Source organism: Otolemur garnettii, unplaced genomic scaffold (assembly GCF_000181295.1).
Source record: "Otolemur garnettii isolate 467f Iridium unplaced genomic scaffold, OtoGar3 scaffold00072, whole genome shotgun sequence".
In the NCBI taxonomy this organism is placed as follows: domain Eukaryota; kingdom Metazoa; phylum Chordata; class Mammalia; order Primates; family Galagidae; genus Otolemur; species Otolemur garnettii.
In genome coordinates, this window is record NW_003852467.1 from 7,179,880 (window position 1) to 7,193,129 (window position 13,250).

A 13,250-nucleotide genomic window follows, 5' to 3' on the forward strand; every position below is an offset into this window, starting at 1 on the left:
TTATTGGTTTAGTCTCAGTTGGTTTCACCCTTCTTCCCAACACCCCCAACTGCCTGGGACTCTACTAAGTACTCCTAATGGGTGATTGGTTGTCCTAGTCTCAGTTGGTATCACCCTTCTTCCCCCTGCCCCCCACCCAGCTTCCTCCTTGGACTCTACCAACTACTAGTGGGTGATTTGTTGTCCTAGTCTCAGTTGGTATCACCCTTCTCCCCCACCTTCTGCCTTGGACTCTACCAGCTACTCCTAATGGGTTATTGGTTTAGTCTCACTTGGTTTCACCCTTCTTCTCCCCACCCCCCTGCTTCTGCCCTGGATTCTACCAACGACTCCTAATGGGTGATTTGTTGGCCAAGTCTCAGTTGCTATCACTCCTCTTCCTTCCTGGATTACCTTGGATGCTAGCAGTGACTCCTAATGGATGATGTGTTGACCTAGTCTTAATTGGTATCACCCATCTTACCTTTGCTTCTGGTTTGGACTCTACCAACTACTCTTAATTGGTGATTGCTTGCCCTATTCTCAGCTGGTATCACTCTTGTTCCCCCCCAATCCTTCTGCCTTGAACTCTACCAACTATTCCTAATGGGTGATTGTTTTTCCTAATTGATTGTATCCCTTTCTCTTCTCTTGGTACTGCCTTGGACTCTACCAACTACTCCTATTGGGTGATTGGTTGTCCTAGTATCAGGTATTATCTTTACCCCCCCTTCTACCTTGGACTCTACCAATTACTCCTAATGGGTAATTTGTTTACTCTCATTTAGCATCACCCTTCTCCCCCCACTTCCCGCTTCTGCCCTAGACTCTACCAACTACTTCTAATGGGTGATTGGTTGTCATAGTCTCAGTTGGTATCACCCTTTTTCCCTACCTTCTGCCTGGGAGTCTACCAGCTACTCCTAATGGGTTATTGATTTAGTTTCAGTTGGTTTCAGTCTCCTTTTCCCCCTGCCTGCTTCTGCCTTGTATTTTACCAACTGTTCCTAATGGGTGATTTGTTTGCCAAGTCTCAGATATTACCACTCTTGTTCCCCTCCCACCCCCCAACTCCCCTGCCCCCGTCTGCCTTCACCATATTAACTACTCTTAATGGGTGATCAGTTGTCCTGGTCTCAGTTGGTATCAACCTTCATTCCCTGCCCCTTCTGCCTTGGACTCTATCAGCTACTCTAATTTGTTTAGTCTCACTTGGTTTCACCCTTGTTTCCCCTTGCCTGCTTCTGCCCTGGATTCTACCAACTACTCCTAATGGGTAATTTGTTGGCTGTCTCAGTTGTTATTACTCCACTTCCCCCTGGGTCCCTTGGATCTTACCAGTGACTCCTAATGGTTTGTTGTCCTAGTCCAGGCGTCCTCAAACTAAGGCCTGCGGGCCACATGCAGCCTGCCTAGGACATTTATCCGGTCCTCCAGGTATTTTTGCCACTGCTGCCTGTGCTGCTTAGCAGCTGACTCATCCCGGGCTGCAGTCCAGCCCTCCAACGGTCTGAGGGACAGTGAACTGGCCCCCTGTTTAAAAAGTTTGAGGACCCTTGTTAGGTATCACCCTTCTTCCCCCCGCCCCTTTTGCCTTGGACTCTACCAACTACTACTAATGGATGAGTGGTTTAGTGTCAGTTGGTATTACCCTTCTTGCTTCTGCCTTGGACTCTACCAACTAATCCTAATTGGTGATGTCCATTTTCTTCCTCCCTGCTACTGTCTTGGACTCTACCAACTCCTTCTAATGGGTGATTGGTTGTCCTGGTCTCAGTTGGTATCAACTTTACCCCCACTTCTACCTTGGACTCTACCAGCTACTCCTAATGGGTGATTGGTTTCATCTCAGTTCACCCTTCTTTCTCCACCTTCTGCCTTGGACTCTACCAGTTGCTCCCTAATCAGTGATAGGTTAAAAAAAAATAAAATAAATAAACAAAACAAATTAAAAATAAATGAAGAAAAGAATAAAAAGAAAAAAAAGTGGCAGAGGCTCTTTACACAGTGGATAAGTGGTGTTTAGGAGGTCTGGAATAAGGGGGGATTAGATACAGAAAATCAGCAATTAAATTTAATTTGGAAAAGAGAAAAGAAAAGGAGGAAGATCATGTTCTGGTGATATGCCATGTGGGAAAAGCACTTTTTCTCATTAAAAAATTGTAGCTTTTTATACTCACCTACTATGCCATTGACCTTCCAAAAATGCCAAGAAGTAGCTGAGACATATCTGATTTCATTATAAGATTAAGATCCTGAAGCACAAAGAAAACAAGGTGTTCGAACAAAGTTAACATGTAAACTGAGTCCTTGAAAATCCTGAATACTTTAACCTCTAAGTACTATTTCTAACACATTCCTCTGGGAGCTCTCCCCTTGCTTGTAGGTAGAATTAAGATTTTTAAAATGTATTTTAAAAATTAATATTTTCCTGTCTTTCAAATTTTAAGTGATTTAAAGGATTACAGTAAAATTCTGTCTTCTTTTTTTAAATGAAATTCTCTCTTGTATCTTTGCTCATTAGCTACCTCAATCATCTCCCCAGAGACAATCAGTGCTAGCAGTTTCTTGGGATTCCTGGAGATATTAATGTTTACACTTCCCCCCACACATGCATGTGCAAAGGTTTTCAAACTTTACTCAAATGGTAGCATACTATACATATTACTCTATACTCCGTTTTTATGTTGTGTATATTATGGAGTCAGGCACTGGCTAACTGCCTATACCATTCATAGGCTGTTGGGAAGTTACTCGATCTGAGTTTCAGTTTCTTTTGCTCAATATGCAGTTTTGGATAAATACGATCTGAAAAAGTTCACCATTCATAAGAGTACTGTCTGAGTTATCAGAAAGGAAGCACACTCACATAATTAACTTGCAGCTCAAATAATAGGACATTGCCAGCTACCCAGAAGCCCCCAACCTGTGCTCCTTCCTAGTCATTATGTCCTCTACAAGGGTAACATTACCCTGACTTCTAGTATCATAATATACTATTGTATGCATTTGAATTTTATATAAATGGAATTCATAGGTATGTATTTTTTTGGTTTGGCTATATTTGGTTTGTGAGTTTTGGCCATGTTGTTGAAATAACAGTAGTTTCTCATTTTCATTGTTGTATAGTATTCTGCTGCAAGAATTTGCCACAATTTCTGTATTTATTTTCCATAATGAAAAAATGTTGTTACACATATAAATTGGTTCCAGTTTTTGTCTTTATGATAATGCTGCTCTAGGATATTATCCATTTCTCTTGGATTTGTACCTAGAAGTGGAATTTCTGGGTCATTGGGTGAGCTCTTCTTCAGAATATTTAGTAATTGGTGGTAACAATTATACATCTAAAAATTCCAATCATGTTTATACTTGCAAGCACCAGAAACCAACTCTGGCTAATATAAGAAGAAAGGAATTTATTGAAAGCTCATTTAGTAGGTCATAGAATCACTGGAAGGATTTGAAAATAGGCCCAAAAAGAGGTGAGGAGAAAGGAAGTCTGCATTGGTTGAAATAGAGCCAGTATTACATTGCAAAATTAGTATCATGACAACACAGCAGTCGGGCTATATACCACACCCCATACTTGACATAGCCAACGCTGGACTCTTGCCCATGGGACCCATAACACTGCATCATTGGCTATTGCTACCAGAAAGAAATGGCTCTATCTTGGGTTTGTTTTTTTGTCTACCTAGCTCCTGATTCAAAGTCTGGTATGTGCACAGCTGATAGGGCAGGCCCAGGTCACATGTCCGGTCAGAGTTGCAAATAAGCCTGGGAAAGTGATGCTTAATGTGGTCACTTTCCAAACAGAGGAATAGGGTTCAGCTATTAGGCATGAAAAATGATAAATGATCATTATAGTGCCAAATAAATTGGTTTCTTCTGTTTCTAAGATTGACTATTTTTTCCTAAGTTAAGTATCTGAAAAAATATTGCTCTCCTTCCATTAGGAAAATAAATTCTGCTCTTCAAACATCAGTTTTTCTTCACTATATGTTCAATGAGACTTCAAAAATAATTTTAATTTTTTATTGCTGTTAGTAAATAGAAATTAAATATTAGAATATACCAGTTTTTTATAATATAAAAATGCTGTGATTCTGCATGTTTTATAATAGTTTTGAAAACTTGACTTGACTTTTCTCATGACCTTGCTGAGGCAGATAGTCACCTAGTTCTGGCCCTAAAACTTCTAGTTGCAGATTTAGGGCATTAAAGGCCAGTTCTTGGCAACTATGTAATCTCTGGTTAACTTTTGAACTATAAACTTGTTTTATTGTATTTTCACATGTATATTTACCCTTTTATCATCTATTTTCTTCCGGTTCCTCTAAACTGGCCCTTTTCAAATGTGAATCCAACTGAAAAATTCATTTCATGGTTACCAAACTCTTATCCTTACGTTTTTTGGACAAAAGAGCTCTCTTCAATCCCCCCCCCATCATTAACTAATTCTTTTTCCAGCCCCAACTTTCTCTTCTTTAGCTTATTTTAATGAAAGCTTTTAGTTCTCCCACACAGTGAGCCATGAATCCAAGAGATAGCATTTTAATACATTACCAATGTTGCTTCCAGACATTATTTTTCCATTTTCTTGTAAAATCTCATTGTTCTTGGAGATTCACTATGATTGGCATTACATCTTCAGTCCTTCCTTTCTTCTTCTTCCCTTTTTTTTTTTTTTTTAACAACAGAGTCTCTCTTTGTCACCTTTGGTATCATGGCTCACAGCAACCTCAAACTCTTGGGCTTAAGCCATCTTCTTGCCTCGGCCTCCCAAGTAGCTGGAACCACAGGCACCCGGCTAGTTTTTGAGAGATGGGTGGGAGTGTGGGGGGGTGGGGGTGTCTTGATCTTGCTCAGGCTGGTCTTGAACTCCTGACCTCAAGCAATCCACCTGCCTCAGCCTCTCAGAGTGCTAGGATTACAGGAGTGAGCCATCACACCCGGCCACCTTCAATCCCTTCTGATCATGGCCAGTCCTTGTGCCAGCTGGTCATCTATTCTCTTATCAAAAAGACTCCCAGTCTTCCTCTCCAGAAGGAAGGAAGCATAATTCCAGAAGATTTTAATATTCTTGGAGATATCTTATTCTACTTAATGGCTTTGCAATTACTTTAATTCCCTACTCACAAGCCCATGTCTTAAAAGAGGTTTCCACTTTCTGAACACGATTTCTTACTTTTTGTCTTTCGCACGACCTTATTTTTACCTGGTAGCTTCATTCTGTTAGAGATATTTTGTGATATTTACTATTTACATGCAATGGTTTTATACATGTGTATAGTTTCTAAATTTGGTTGGGTTTTCAGTGTACTCTTCCAGTCATTTTACCTGGTCTTAATCAGCTGTCTCTTCTATTCCCCTCAATTACTATTACAAAACTTCTAAACTTGCCTCAAGTCTCCTCTTCAGACAACTGCTGATTTTATTCTCAGCAATGACCTTGTCTTTTACATCAGTGGAAAAATTGAGGTCATCAGGAAGGTCTCACTCAATTTCTCTGTAAACATATCTATATTCATTGGTTTTTATCTTCTCTTCGCTCTAGAAGTCTGCAATGTCCCTTACCAGTTCAAGGCCAACCCCTCGCCTGTGGCCCAATTCAATCTCCCTCTGGATCTGCCCTGTCCTTGCTCTGTCAGTCAGCTCTTCCTCAGCCTCTTTATTGGAGCCTTAGTCTCTCCGTCCACAAACACTTAAAGACCTTTTCATTTGAAAAGGTCCTTAGACTTGCATTCCATTCAATTGTCATCCAGTTTCTTTCTGCTCGTCCACTTTCAGATCTTTTGAAAACACAAAAAAACTGGCTCTCTGGGGCTTTTCATCTTGATTTTACTCCTGGAGCTTTGAAAACTGCCATTGTCATACATCTCCTGCAACTACTTTCCTTGAGATACATAATGACCTAGTTGCCAAATCTAATATACATTTTCTAGTCTTATGTTACCCAACTTCTCTCTGTCTTTGATGCTGCTAATTGATTTCTCCTTTAAAAATGTAATGTCTTTTTTCATGACTACAAGAGCACTGCTTGCTCTTTACAGAATATCTGGAAAACACAGGGAAGTACAAAGAAGAAAAACAACATAATTTGCAATAGCACTGAGTGGTGATAACGATGCTAACATTATGTCAACCTGAGTTGATGACAGAGAAAGGCTCTCAAAAAAAAAAGGAGGTTATTTGGGCATATGCATGGAATTGTAATCTGGATTGCAATCTGCAACATGCATGTTATGATGGATCATATGCATATCCAGGGAGGCAAAAGAAGGACAGGGATTTGTAAAGGTAAAATGAGGAAGGTTACATAGTTGTTTTAAAACAATTATTCTTGGCTACTATGATCAATAGCAAGGGTGACATCGGTCCAATGCTGAACAGATAGTTACTGGATAGGTATCCTTGTAGAAGTATTTTTTATGCAAGGTTATGCTTTTGATGGAATCTTTTGTGATAGTTCTTATCAGGAAAATATACATGAGGACTATTTGCCCCCTTTTCATGGTCTCCTGATTTCATTTTGTTAGAATTTTGACATAAGTGACTCCATTTTGAGTCTGACAACTTTCACAATATACATCGACACATAGAGAGATGTAGGTACATGTGGGCACAATTCTGTACAGTAGTTTTACCTGTTTTTAATATAACATTATATTGTGACTATGTTCTTATGTCTTTAAATATTTTTGGAGATGCTTATAACTGCTGCAAGATATTCCATAAAGTGGATATTTGATCCATTTAAAAATTCTTCTTTATTATAAATAAAGGTGCTATATACATCCTTGTACATAAATCTTTGACAATTTCCTTGGGACTATTTCTTTAGAATAAATTATTGCAAGAGATCATGGGGTCCAAGGGTGTAAATCTTTTATAGGTGTTGTTGCACTCTGCCAACTTGACTCCCAGGAAAGTCGCGGTGATTTATAATCTTACTTGCAATGAGTATGAGTGCCTGTTTTCCTTTTTATCTTAAAACTTTCTACTCTATGGGCATTATAATGTCATCTAATTCCATACCATGGTAAAACCCTTTTCTTTTTCTCCTTGTACTTCTCTGAGCTGTTTGCTCCTTTTTTTGGAGTTTATATTCCTACAACTACTCTTTAACCTGTATCCTCAGTCCACTGCTCTTCTCACTCTGTTATTCCTTGGGGTTATTTCTTCAGCTTTAACAGATTTAACTACATCCCCTACACTGAAAATTCCCAAATACAAGACACCAAACCTGGCCTCTCCTGAATTTTAGACTCATGTACAGAAACATCTGTAGGGCAACTCTTTTCTGTTATCTTAGAAATAGCAACTCAATCTGTCACAAAGATGAGTTGCTAACATAACCAGCTAAGGAGTCATTAGAACATAAAACCTGGGAGGAATATTTGTCTTTTTTTGTTTTTATTTTTTGGTCAGCCCTCCCCTCCCCAACACGCACCATCTCAGGGAGAGATTTTCAGTTCTCAACTGCCTGGGTAGAGAATATATTAAAATAGAATGTTCTCAAATTATTCTTTTTCTTTTTTAAGATAAAAACATTTGGTGGATTTTGTTGTTGATCGAAGTTAGTGAATGCTGCAGGAGGCCTGAAACTTTTATTTTTTGTAGTGCAGAATAGTACTTTTTCCTTTGCAGTTTATGTTATAATCTATGTGTACAAATGTAAAATAAATCAGCAAACCATATGGGGATATTCAAAATATGAAATCATATTACCTTTAAGCTAGAAGGTATAGTTGAGATATCCAATAGAACACTTTGATTTCATTTCTTAGGAATCTGGGAACCAGAGATGTTGCATGGATTAGTCAGAGATGCATAGCTGGTTAGTAGCAAAAATCACTAAAATCCAAATCTTCTAACTCTTGTTCCAGTATGGATTTAACTACATACATGTTTCTATTTGTTTTAGCCCTGGTCCTCTGAGAAACCTCTATAAAAAGATATACAGAAGTAAATTCTGGAATATCCTGTATCCCTAGGATCACACCTTTTAAAGAATTAGGGCTTCATTATGGCATTCATTGCCTCTAGCACTTTTACCTTTGTGGGCCATTTCCTCCATAGAAAAACATTAAAAATTGTATTTCATGACTGTATTGGTATAAAGTCTTATATAACCCAGCCTAGATTCATTTTATATTTTTTATCATTATTTCCTTTTTTCTTCTCATTTTAAGAGAAATTAAAACATTTCTCTGGGCTTCCAGTTGCATCCTGCACCCTAGGCAATGTGTCTAAGGTGACTAGTGAATAAGTCAGTCCTGCTCATAAGACATGATAAAGATTCTCAGAAGTCTTGCAAAAAGAAAATCTTTTTGTATTATTTAGAATTTCCAAAATTGATGGTCTTATTACCTTCTCAAAGCCCACTGGTTCTCTAGAACAAATTTAGAATTAACATTCTCCACTCTGAAACTATAATGGTACTCATTTTGCAGAAAGTTAGATAATAACACAAAATCAACTTATTCCGACTTGGCTGTGGTTGAGATCACTGAATTAGCTGTAAAATACTCAGAAAAGCCTCTCTGAGATGTTTTATAGAGCATATAGCTCACAGAATTCTCTCACATAGTTCATATTAACATACAGAGTATTTGATGATTATATTTCATGCACACATCTTTCTAGTAGGTGGGAATGATAATCCACCATGAACTCATTTTTTTCTTTTTGCTTCTTAAGCTGGTCAAATAAAATTAGGGTGTCTATAAAACTAGGTTCCCAACTCATTTTCAGAAGATGAATAATAGAAATTTTATGAATTAGAAATGACAGCATGCATTGCACTTAGTGACTACTTTAAAAAGTGGTCCCATTCTCTATGCATTTGTGATTCTTTTGACACATTGATATGACAAAATTAAATAGTACTTGAAACACCTTCAACAACTGACAGTGTTCCTTTTAAGAAGAGGGTTTTGTTATGAGTATCGACAGAGAAAGTTGGGGCATTATCTGAGGCCTGGAATGAGAGTCATAGCTGCAGTTCCAGAAACACATCTCTTTTTCCCAAGAGTATAAGTTAGTTGGTAATGAAACACATACTGTCGCAGAGCTATGCATATCCTCTACATAATGTGACTTAAGAAACAGGTTCAGTTTGACAACATTCACTGAGTGTCTTCTGTGTATTGGGTACCAGGCATAAATGAAATATGGCCCGTGTGGGTTAAGAGACTCAAGACTGGGGCAGGGATGGTGCCTCATGCTTGTAATCCTAGCTCTTTGAGAGGCTAAAGAGTGGAAGGGTCACTTGAGGCCAGGAGTTTGGAAATATTTTTTTGGCAGTTTTTGGCCGGGACTGGGTTTGAACCCACCACCTCCGGTATATGGGGCTGGCGCCCTACTCTGTTGAGCCACAGGTGCCACCCAAGGCCAGGAATTTGAAACCAAGCTGGGCAACATAGAGACCCCATCTCTACAAAACAATAATAATAAAAAAAAATTAGGCAGGCATGGTGGGGCACAGCCGTAGTCCCAGGTATTTGGGAGACTGAAGCAGGAGATCCCTTGAACCCAGATGCTTGGGCTGCCGCGAACTATGATTGTGGCACCGCACTCCAGCCTGGATGATAGAGCAAGACTCTGTCTCTTAAAAAAGAGCTCATCTAATATGTAAACAACAAATTTTAGTATGACATGGTGAGAGGTATGCACAGGGCATATGGAAGCATAGCAGGGAAGCAAATGGAAATGTTGGTTAGTCACCTAATCCCATCTGTGTAAAAAGGAACATGAGAAAGAAGGTGGAGCTATGGATAGGCTTAGTAAATACAATTCCTAAAGGAAATGATGCTCAAAAAATGGGATATGCTCAGTTTTGTTTTCCTGATAAAAGTATAAATAAAAAACCAGAGTAATTTGGAACATGCAGACAGCAAAGATTCATGTTATATTTAACAAATAATTTGAAATTGTATACATGAAAGAAATAGAGCTATTGTGTGTGAATTGATTTTCTTGTTTATAAAGTGAGAAAAGCATTTTAATATTTGGTGTGAAATCTGATGATCACTTATAAACTTACGATAATCAAATCTCCTTTAGGTCTATACTTTCTTTCTTTCTTTTTGGACACAGAGTCTCACTTTGTCACCCACAGTAGAGTGCTATGGCATCACAGCTCACAGCAACCTCAAACTCTTGGGTTAAGCGATTCTCTTGCCTCAGCCTCCCAAGTAGGTGGGACTACAGGTTCACACCACAATGCCTGGCTGTTTTTAGAGATAGGGTCTCGCTCTTGCTCAGGCTGGTCTTGAACCTGTGAGCTCAGGCAATCTGCCTGCCTCAGTCTACCAGAGTGCTAGGATTATAGGCGTGAGCCACTGCGCCAGGTCTAGATCTATACTTTCATAGAGATCTTGTGGTATATTGCCAGATGATGAGTCGGGCTAGGATAAGCTTACACCACAGTGACAAACAAACAAAACCTCAGAGGCTTAACATGAGATTTATTTTTCACTCCCAAAGTCTGCTATGGATCTGGAGATTCTCCAGTGAAAAGCCCTCCATGAGATGAACAAAGAGACACAGGCTGTTATAATCTCTATGAACTCAACCTGAGACCTCTTCCATAATTGCTATGGCAAAGAAAAAGAAACCTGAAAGGTCAAACATTGGCTACTAAATACTTTGGAAGTAGATGGAAGTGACATTTACTATTTTTGCCCACAATCCATTGGCCAGAACTAATTATACGGCGGCCCTCTCAAGGTATAATACTACCCTGTATCTGAAAAGAGAGCAAAACTGGATATGGGGGAAATACAGATGTCTCTACCACATCACTGTTTAGGTAGAGATGTCTCTCTGTCTGTTCTAAAACCCAATAATTGATATGTGTTTTTCTCAAAAAATTAAAAAAATAGAATCAGAGTGTTTATGTTTCTATATGAATTTTGAAGTATAATTATGCCTATGCATAATTTTAGGTTTAAGATCAATGACAGACTAGAAAATGACCACATTACTATCAGAAAGTTAAGGTCAGTAGCCACTATAAGTATTTAAACTTACCTTCCTAGCATAAAATAATATTCAGCATTTTATGATGATTGAGCTTTCCAGATGTAGACTTCTCAAAGTGGAACACCTTTCTCAAGATCAACTGGGGTACTTCTGAGAGTGAAGATTCCTAGCCCCACCTACAGAATGAGACTCTCTGGACGTGGAAAATCACACGCTTCCTGGGGATTACTATGCACACTGATGCTTGAGAACCACTGACTCAGACGAAGTAGACGGTCAATACTGAGAAAGGAAATAATAAGCTTCATTGAGACTCAATTGTGGAGTAGAGCCTGCCTTGAGATTTGTCCGGTTGAAAGCAAGAAGATCTGATTTCACTCTGGTTAGGTTAGTTCGTGATCAAAAGAAATCTCAAAGAACAGTACTCTCACAGAAACATCCAGTTGTCTATTCGGACGGCAGACCTTTTCATGCTCATAGTCCTTGGACCTAGTTTGAACACTAGAGCTCATTCAAGAAATTCGAATTTTACTCTGATGTTTTTATTTTCACCTCTTGTCTTTTCTACATGTGCTTGTTCCCTGGGTGATTTCCCCAAGCCTCATTGCTTTAAACATGGTCTATAACCTAACGCTTTGCAAATGTAGATCCTTAGATTGAACCTCTTTTCTAATTCCAGACTATTGCCTGCTCGCCATCTCCGATCATGACTAGTAGGCTTTTCAACATTAGCATTCAGTATTAACAGTCTAAAACTGATCTGTAATAATCTTCCCATGGACTTACTCCCCATCTCAGGTTATGAAAACTTCATTCCTTTTTGGTTCAGGCCAGATTCTCTTTCTTCCAAATACAACATTGAATCTAACAACTAATCCTCTCAGCTTCACTTTCAAAATACTCCCAAGGTTTGATCACTTATCTACCTCCTCTGTCACTAAGCCACCACCATCTCTTACGTGGCTTATTGCAATAGCCACATAACTCATCTGTCTGCTTCTTGCTGCTCAAGCTCCCTTTAGTCTATTCTCAACATGGCAGCCAACATGATACTGCTAGAACATTGTGACAGATCATATCTCAGAACTCTGCAAAAGGTTCCCCACATCACTCAAAAGAAAAGCCAAAGTTCTTACAATGGCCTGCAAAGCCTTGTATGATCTGGCCCTCCTTTCCAGCCTTATCTCTTTCTATACTCTCCCTTATTCATTCATTGAAGACATACTGAACTTTTATCATTTCCTTGAACACACCAGTCAGGGTCTTTTCTCAGGACCTCTGGATCTGCTATTTTAACCACTTTGATGATTTTCCATAGATATTTGCTAATCATCCTTCAGGTATTAGTTTAAAGGGCATCCTCTCAATAAGGTCTCCTTTGTCTACTGTACCTAAAATATCACTGTCCTCCCAGTCCAGCATGTTATATTCTCTTTCTTTCTTTCTTTTTTTTTTTTTTTTTTCAGACAGAGCCTCAAGCTGTCGCCCTGGGTAGAGTGCCGTGGCATCGCAGCTCACAACAACCTCCAACTCCTGGGATTCTCCATTGCAGCTCACAGCAACCTCCAACTTCAAGGGATTCTCCTGCCTTTGCCTCCCAAGTAGCTGGGACTACAGGCCCCACCACAATGCCCAGCTATTTTTTGGTTGCAGCCGTCATTGTTGTTTGGCGGGCCTGGTCTGGACTCGAACCCACCAGCTCAGGTGTACGTGACTGGTGCCTTTGCCGCTTGAGCTACAGGTGCCAAGTCTCTATTCCCTTTCTTTATCATTGCCACATATCACTACCTAATATACTCTGTATTTTATGTATATCTCATTTATTGTCTACCTCTATCTACATCACATTAAAAGACTCATGAAAGCAAGTGTTTTGGGAGTTTTTTATGCTGATGTATCTCAGCATTGAGAACAGTGCATAGTCCATACAATCCATAAATATTTCTCAAAAGAATGAATAAATATGAATAAATATTTATCTTCTAATGATATCCAGTCCTTGATTCATATAATTCTGATATCTGTAGTTTATAAATATCTTCACGAGCCATTGTTTACCATGGCTTCCTGTATAACTGAAACTTTACACTCAGAATGGCTAAGTTGTCAAGAATAACTTAGAGCCAAGTGACAGAAAGTAGACATGATGACCGGAGTTTTGGCCTTCAAGAGGAAAAAATGTTTTTTTTTATTGTTTGGGATTCATTGAGGGTACAATGAATTAGGTCACACTGGTTACATTTGTCAGATAAGGTCCCTCTTATAATTGTGTCCCACCC